Source organism: Schistocerca americana, chromosome 7, assembly GCF_021461395.2.
Source record: "Schistocerca americana isolate TAMUIC-IGC-003095 chromosome 7, iqSchAmer2.1, whole genome shotgun sequence".
Lineage (NCBI taxonomy): Eukaryota > Metazoa > Arthropoda > Insecta > Orthoptera > Acrididae > Schistocerca > Schistocerca americana.
Window position 1 is genome coordinate 531543301 of NC_060125.1, and position 9009 is coordinate 531552309.

The 9009-nt window shown below is 44.1% G+C and overlaps 1 pseudogene; it reads right to left on the reverse strand.

Moving 5' to 3' along the window:
- Positions 1–1227: 1227 nt before the first annotated feature.
- LOC124623224 lies at positions 1228–1345 on the reverse strand (annotated as a pseudogene).
- Between the last annotated feature and the right edge of the window lie 7664 nt (positions 1346–9009).

The window sequence follows — 9009 nt, forward strand, 5'->3', positions numbered from 1 at the left end:
AAAAGAAAGTTTCACTAATATATACTGGCGTGCAAAACTTAAAGACGAAAAAAAAAAAAAAAAAAGGTTCAAACGGCTCTGAGCACTATGGGACTTAACATCTGAGGTCATCAGTCCCTAGAACTTAAAACTACTTAAACCGAACTAACCTAAGGACATCACACACATCCATGCCCAAGGCAGGATACGAACCTGCGACCTAGCAGTCTCGCGGTTCCGGACTGAAGCGCCTAGAACCGCACGGCCACCACGACCGGCTAAAGACGAAAGATACTTCACTTAGCCCGATGGAACTTGGACCACACAAAGGATGAACTGGTACTGTAAAGTACAGGAGGTAAGAGAAAGAATTACGCTAAGAGATGAAGAGAAATACATTTTTATTCAGTGATAGTAATTATACTGAAGGTCCCCTGGACATTAAAGAAAGCGGGACATAGCTCTTAACGGGACGTGGGATCACCACGGACGGCAGTACACGCTCTACAACGTGTACTCTCGCTGGCCACAAGGTTGGTAAGGATTTCTTGAAATAGGGCATTCCATTCCTCCATAAGCGCGGTTCAGAACTGCTGAATGGTAGAAGGTGCTTGTGAACTTGCTACAATACTCTCTGTTGAACCAGTGTGGACATGGGGAAGCGGCTGGTCACGTATCTAACAATCAAATTAGCCAATAGGCGTGCAGTTTAGATGTTATTTTATTTTATTTTTACCACCAGTTTCGGCATTCCAGTATTCCATCTTCAGACTCCATATGCATCTCTCAAAAATATTGGCATACTGGACCATATGTTCTTGGATGTCGTCAATTCTAAACCATGTCCAAGCACTTCCTTCGAAGACCTGATTGCAACTGACCAAGTTCCTCTGAAGGCCAATCAGGTGCAATCAGGTATTCGAAGGAAGCATTTGGGATACGGTTTATAATTGATGACATCCAGGCATGTATTGCCCACTATGACAATGTCGTTTATTTTTGAGAGATGCATGTGGGGCATACTGGAATGCCGAATCTGGTAGTAAAAAAAAAAAAAAAGCACTCCGTCTTCAGGCCGCAAGTGGCCCGTCGGGACCATCCGATCGCCGTGTCATTCTCAGTTGAGGATGCGGATAGGAAGGGCGTGTGGTCAGCACACTGCTCTCTCAGTCGTTATGATGGTTTTCTTCTTCTTTGACCGGAGCCGCTACTATTCGGTCGAGTAGCTCCTGAGTGCACCCCGAAAAATGGCAACAGCACGTGGCGGCCCGGATGGTCACCCATCCAGGTGCCGGCCACGCCCAACAGCGCTTAACTTCGGTGATCTGACGGGAACCGGTGTATCCACTGCGGCAAGGCCGTTGTCGAAACTGGTAGTAAAAATAAAATAACGCATAAAGTGCACGGTTGTTGACTAATTTCATTGTTAAAAAGTGATACAACATGCCTCCTCAATATATCCCACACGTGGTCGATGGGATCTAAGTCGGTGGAACGGTAAAACCAGTCTATTCACCAAATATCATTTAGTTCCAGGAGCTACTCCACCTGCACTCTTCAATGTGGTCGTACGTTGTCATCCTTAAAGTCAAATCAGAGTCGAATTCACCCCTGCAGAGGCACACGGCGCAGGAGTACAATGCCATAATAATCTTGGCTAGTGAGTGTACCATGTTCAAAGATCTGGAAGTCATTGCGCCCATGCAGCATTATGCTTCCCCACACAATAGCAACTGGAACAGCAAGACATGTTCGACATTGTTCTTAGTTGCAGTACGTACCCTCATAAGGCGAGACGTGGAAGCACAGAATGCACCCAGGAACACTGTCTAACATAGTCGTTTTGGCAGCATGGTGTCATGTTTGCGAGCTCACTGGCATCCTGACTAGTGAACTACCTGCATATTCACTGTGGTCTTATCAGCAGCAACCTGTAGCGATTGGGCAAGCGCATAACCTACAATAATTCTGGCTCGACTTCATTTAAGTGTCGGTTATATGCTGAAGCGTTTTGGCTCAAATAGTTATGCATGATTTAGCTGAACATATTAATCAGCGAAAACGTATAGAGCTCCGTAAATGTTTTCAACTATATTAAATCGAATTGTTACAAATGAAATGTAGTGATCCCAAATGATAATGAAGTAACAATGCGTTGGTTTCAGTTCAACTTTTAGCTTTACTTACAGGTAAAGAATCAATGGAAATCAAGAGCGAAAAGATGGTCGTAACTATGTTTCTAAGCAAACCTGCAGCAGCCGGCAGCTGTGCCCGAGCGGTTCTAGGCGCTTCAGTCCGGAAACGCGCTCCTGCTACGGTCACAAGTTCGAATCCTGCCTCGGGCATGAATGTGTGTGACGTCCTTAGGCTATTTAGGTTTAAGTAGTTTTAAGTCTAGGAACTGATGACCTCACATGTTAAGTCCCATAGCGCTTAGAGCCATTTGAACCACTTTTGAAACCTGCAGCAGATAAATGAATCACTGTATAGTGCAGAGCAAAGCAAGCAGAGCATCGAATGAAATATCCGAACAGTAACGTAGGTCAGAGTTTGTAGCACATGTAAACATTTCGACACCTTACATAGTTTTCTAACTTCCACTGACATTCATTTAAAAGTACGTCCGCTGTTCCAGCGCCGAAGATCAGAAGCCCTTATTCGCCCCTCCAACGACAGCGGCGAACGACCAAGAGGCTACTCTGCTTGCCCCCTCCAGAACTTGGTCACATGATCAACTACAGTAATCAAGTTCGTTACTTTCCTGGCCCTAACTTACCGCAAAAATTTTTTTGTTCATATTTCAAATTTTTAATATACATAATCTTAAATCTACTCATGTGTACATCTCATTCCATAACTAGGTATACACTTTATCATTTTATTACTTTTAGTTTTGTTTCAAAGGGAAATCTCCGAAGCTAGTCAAATACGTGCCCATATTCTTCTTATTGCCGTGCCACTACGAGACTCAAAGCACACTTTTCGATCTTTTTACGAACACAATAAATCATGTTAAATATATTACCACATCTTAATCGCTACTGCAAAGTCAGCATGCTGCCGTTAAATAAGTGTGTGCCAAATTCTGTTATATCGCAGTTTAACCAAAATTACAAATTATTTAACAATCTTTTTATACATCATAAATAAACAAACATTTAAACTTTAGTGATCGCTAAACCCGACGACGTATAAATATGTTAATAATTTGTGTATAGAGCGTCGGCTAAGTCCAGAAATGTTCTTATATCTGCTGTTCCACAAAAGCAGGCTATCTTGGAAATTTTAGTGGATATACAGTAATTTTAATTTGACACATTGAGATGCCAGGTCACATTGACCTACACTTCCTTATACCTCGTTTTGTCACATGTTGCGAGGAGGCATAATGTTGCACGACACTTTAGTTGTTTGGTACAGATTGGTTCTTCGGGCACTGCAAAGAGCAGGGGTGCCATTGGGACAGCTCTTGTTCGCATAGTCGCTAATTTAGGCAGCAGCGGTTAAATGTCTGATGTGTTTAGGCCCTTGACTGTGCCCTATCTTACGGGTCTCCGTGGCGTTTTCCTTCAACAAAGTAACATGAGACCACATGTTGCTTGAATTGTCCTAGTGTACGTCGGTACAGAGACAGTCTGTTGTTTTGGGCAGATCTATCAGCTGCTGAAAACATCTGGTGACAGATTGCCCATAACAACACGAACCGGTAGGAGATGAGAGTTTAACGTCCCTTCGACAACAAGGTCCTTAGAGACGGAGCACAAACTCGGGTTGGGGAAGGACATCGTCCGCATCCTTCCAAAGGAACCACCGAATGCTAGTTTAGACTGCTAATCACTGCGTTACATTGCTCGGTGCAGTAAGAACCTTTTACTACACTGCATAAGCACTCACTACAGTTATCCACACGATACAGATACACTTAATAATAGACCTGAGGAAGACAATGGCAAACTACTTACATTAGGACCTTGCCTAGAACGGCGATGCAGGAATCCTGCATCCACTCTCCTACGCTCATTCCTGAGTGAAGGGACTACTTTGAGTTTTGATTGTGACAGATGTGCAGATAAGCTGTTTGGACCCCCTGTCGTGCAAAGTGGCAAATGAATTGCCGTCTCACGAAGTCTGATGCGGCACGCCTTACCGTCTGCCTCCTTACAAAGTTCTTTCATCTGTGGCATTATCTGATTACGCGGGCGAATTGAGAAGAGATGGAAAGCACATTTTGGGAGGGATGGGGGGGAGGGGGTCGTACAAATCTAATTGTTGTACTGGAAATGGGCATGACGACCTACGGACAGAAAAGCTGAGGGCATTGCGAAAAACTGAACAATGTAATTTATGCATAGAGTGACTGTGAATGAAGACGGGGCTTGCAACACACGAACAATGGTCAATACCGTTCTCCACTAGCCACTCCTCTCCTGCTGCCTATGGTTCCATAATCTGCCAAGAGCGAGGCCATAGGGATCTGAAGCTCTGATAGTCTGCCAGCGCAGAGTCGACAATAAGCCATCAGCAAATTCTTCAGCCAGCCCACAACTCGTAAGTTGTACCAAAATGAGAAACGTCTTGTGCGCAGCCACGAGTTAGCACGCGTTTATCTTTAGCTGTAATGTCAGCCGTGGCTGGTGCAACTGTTCCTGCCTCGCCATTAGCTGGAATGTGAAATACGGCACCCACATCATGAGTGGGTTTTCGCGGAGTACAGTAAACAACTGAGACAGTCTGCCTTCGTTATTCTACGGAGTGTGTTTATAACACTACTGTACGAGTGACTGGGGAGTGTTTGCGCAGTGCATTGCCGTTTTCTGGGTCGTTATGAAATATGAAGAAAGGAGACAAATCCGGTTCCTAGCACTCTCAAATAATCGATCGAGGTGGTGCAGTGATTAAAACGTTGGACACCAACCAGGAATTTAAGTGGTTTACATTGATTATTTAAGGTAAACGTTGGTTCCTTTCAAAATTTCGCGGCCAGTTTCCATCTACATCTACATCTACATCTACATGAGTACTCCGTAGTTCACAGGTAAGTGCATGGCAGAGGTTTAATCGAACCACCTACAAGCTACTTATCTACTGTTTCATTGCCGAACAGCGCGCGGGGTAAACGAACACTTAAATCTTTCTGTGCCAGCTCTGATTTCTGTTATTTTGTTATGGTGATACTCCTCGCTCTGTAGATGGGAACTAACACAATATTTTTTTTACACTCTGAGGACAAAGTTATTGACTGAAATTTCATGAGAATATTGTACCGCAACGAAAGTCGTCTTCGCTTCAATGATTGCCTCCCCGTTTCGCATATCATATCCGTCTCATTCTATCCCCTATTTTACTGTAATACAAAACGAGCTGCCCTTCTCTGAACTTTTTCAGTGTCCTCCGTCAGCTATTTTGATGTGGATCTCACACTGCACAGCAATACGCAGAAGAGGGAGCAGAACTGTACTGTGAGCAGTCTCCTTGGTAGACTTGTTGTATTTTCTGATTGTTCTGCCAATAAATCCCGTCTTTGGTTCGCTTTCCACACAACGTTATCTATATGATCATTCCAGTTTAAGTTATTCGTATGTCATCTTCGTAGTCCTGTCTGAGATTCTATTCCTTCTCTAATGATCTAGTCATCCACAGAACTTAAAAAAAAAAAAGTGATTTCTCCTTTACTCCCTCCCTCCCTCCATACCAATCTTCCTTGTTGTGTACATAGTTCCGCATAGTCAGTGCGTACACAACTTTCCCACTAGAGCGCGCCACGCTGAGCACAACAGCGCAGGCGCAGCGCTCGTCCGTCTCCGCACTACGAGATGGCGCTGTCTTAGAGACGGACCAAATTCTGCTTCCGCCGATCCGCGTATTAATATGTAACGCAGCCAATGAGATTGCTGCTAACGTAGAACCTTTTCTCCTCGCGGATCACACTCGCGCAGTGATACCTGAACGCTCGAGGTATTATAACGAGTGTACAGACCTCCGATTAGTTAGTCTGCATTGGTCTGTATTTATCTGCACCTGTCTGTACCAGTCTACATTTGTCTGTACCAGTCTATAGTCAAGTTTCAGTCTGCGCTTAATAAGATTACCATATTCCTGTATATAGCCATGAAGATAAATGAATAGACACTTTGTCAAGTATCAGAGATATGTGAGAATTAGATTAACGTACCATGACCAAAGGAACTTCAGATTGTCAGTTGTAAATAGCATCCAGAATCAAGTTAAGTAAGGTTTACGATTTTTATTATTTTAATAAATGTGTGTGAAAATTAATCAAGTTCTGTTTAAAGTTGGTCAGCGTCAATCTGCTACTCTAAGCGTGCAAGTGGCATTTCTACCGTCTGACCTAATGGCAGAAGATAAACACGCCACAATAAGACCACGAGACATATTGCTGACACTCGCCTACTTCGTTAGAGCGACAAGTCAAATAATCTGATGGTGTGTGTACCGGAGGTCTTACAGTACTCACACCACATTCCTTATATCGTGTAACTGACTGATCAGTACGTGGATAGTATAGTGTCGTCATAGTATTGTTGTTGTTGCAGGTGTTGTTGTTGCAGGTGTTGCTGTTGCAGGTGCTGCTGTTGCAGGTGTTGTTGTTGCAGGTGTTGTTGTTGCAGGTGTTGTTGTTGCAGGTGTTGTTGTTGTAGGTGTTGTTGTTTGTGGTGGTGGCGACGGTGATGGTGGTGTTGATGGTAATTCTTCAAATGTGTGTGAAGTCTTATGTGACTTAAGTGCTAAGGTCACAAGTCCCTAAGCTTACACACAACTTAAGCTAAATTATCCTAAGGGCGAACACACACACCCATGCCCGAGGGAGGACTCGAACCTCCGCCGGGACCAGCCGTACAGTCCATGACTGCAGCGCCTTAGACCAGGTAACTGTGGCCGGCCGAAGTGGCCGAGCGGTTCTAGGCTCTACAGTCTGGAACCGCGCGATCGCTACGGTCGCAGGTTCGAATCCTAGAGACTTAGATGGGGAATATTTAATATAACTATAAAATAATGCTGCTGTTGAGTCGTACCTGTTAAGTAAGTATTACGTTCCACGCTAAAACCTACTGAATTACTTTTGTGGTTGGATTCACTAACAGAAAACCAAATTTTTACCACGCACATCGTTTTTGGATAGTAATGAGAAACGGATTCAGTTTTTTATGACAATGCTTCTCCTCTTACCGTTAAAATATCAATAATATCGTACAAATTAATACCATTGCTGGCTTGTAACTATAATAGGCTGCTTCATATTTCAGTTTCGCCAACTATTACGCACAGGTAGCTTCTGACGGTCAAATGTTATTCGCTTTCCTGCAAGATCTTCGTTCCTTCCGACGATTAGTTTCACTTCGTAATTTTTCTATCATGAACGACTTCGCCACGTCGCATTTGGTTTCCCTAAATCAGTTGAGTCGGATTCCAGTTCAGTTCTTTGACAGAGCACGACCCATGTCCTTCCCTACCCTTCTCCATTACTGGGTAGTAGTCGGTACACAATGACTACCTCATCGAGGGACGGTAACCCTCTTATACACTCTTTAGTGTTTTGCAGTGGGAGAGATAAGTGAAAGATAGCGTCGTTGGGGACATGGGTAATATTTTCTTGGACCTATAATACTGGTGTTTGTCCCTGCATGACACTATGTGGCAGATGTTTAGCACCTTTACCCTCCTGCAGCACCCAATGACCTAGGAACCAAATAGCTGCAGTTCGTAGATATTGATTTTGTTGTTCCTAAGACTGTGCAGCTCAGGGTGTCTGGACGGTAGGAAAAGATGTCGGAGTGATGTTAGGAGTATGTGGATGTGGCATCTAGGTAATGTACGGATCAATCGGAAATTTTGATCCGTTGGAGGGTATGACGGCACTCAGATGGATCGTTGTTTTCTGGAGCAAAGGTAAATTGGGCGATTGGGGATGGGCAGCTCGATAGTTCGAGTTTAGTACCAATAAGAAGAAACAGATATACTATTTCAATCATTTATCGAAGAAGAAGCAACTGTTTAAGTGTGTCTCGCAGAAAACGACGTAATAGAGATTAAGCGCAGCAACAGTTCCTTACACTGTCACCACAAATGGAAATCCGAGCTGCGAAGAAGTAATGATGATAAGATAAACGCCAGCTCATAGGAGCAGATGAGTCAGGCTGTATTCCTTAAAAGTATTTCCCAACTTGCTGCCGAATTTCACAGTCAAAGGACCGCTATTTCCCGTCGTCATTTAGCACACGTCACACGGTCGGTATTCGCCAGAGGGTCTCGACTTTCGAAACGAAAGGCTATTAATTCTGCTTAAACGGTTTGTTGAAAATTGACCGTGAAAGGCGTGAAAAATGTCCGCATTTGGCGAGGCGCCTATCTTAAGGAAGCTTGTCTACTGGGCGACTGCTTTCTGTTCCCCAGGGCCGGCTGTCATTTGCATAAGCTCTTAAGCCTTCCGCGGACGTGTCCGCCGGTTTATCGGCCGGCCAGCTTCTCTTCTCTCCATCGCGGAGGCGGCGTCTCGCCCCATAAGCCACTGCCGCAATAGAGGGGCTCAGCGCGACCAATTATGATTAACAGGCGAGATGATCTCGGCTTAGGCTGGCGGCTGCATCGTTCATTCCGCCCACGGCAGGTGGGTGGTGCGCGCTCAACACGTAACGCTTAATCTGTCTCGCCTCTCACTGTCAGGGACATGGCATCTAGTCGATAGCAGCCAGCCCCCACGTGTACAATATGCTTTGAAAATCACGACTTCAACAGCGAAAAATGCACGATTGAAATTTTCAATCTAGATTTTTATTTAAATATACATTATTTCTTGAGAAAATTAAAGAAAAAGGATATAGGAGGAGCAGCAATGAGGATAAAGATAGACAAAGAAAAGAAGGATAAAGATAGGGGATAACACATGAAGATGAAACAGGAAAAAGGGGAGGAGAAAAATGAATGAGGAAAGGAAAACAGTACAAGAGAAAAGATAAGGAAAGACAAGAAAAGGAAAAGGCAAGAGTTGGAAAACGAACGTACGAAAAGAAA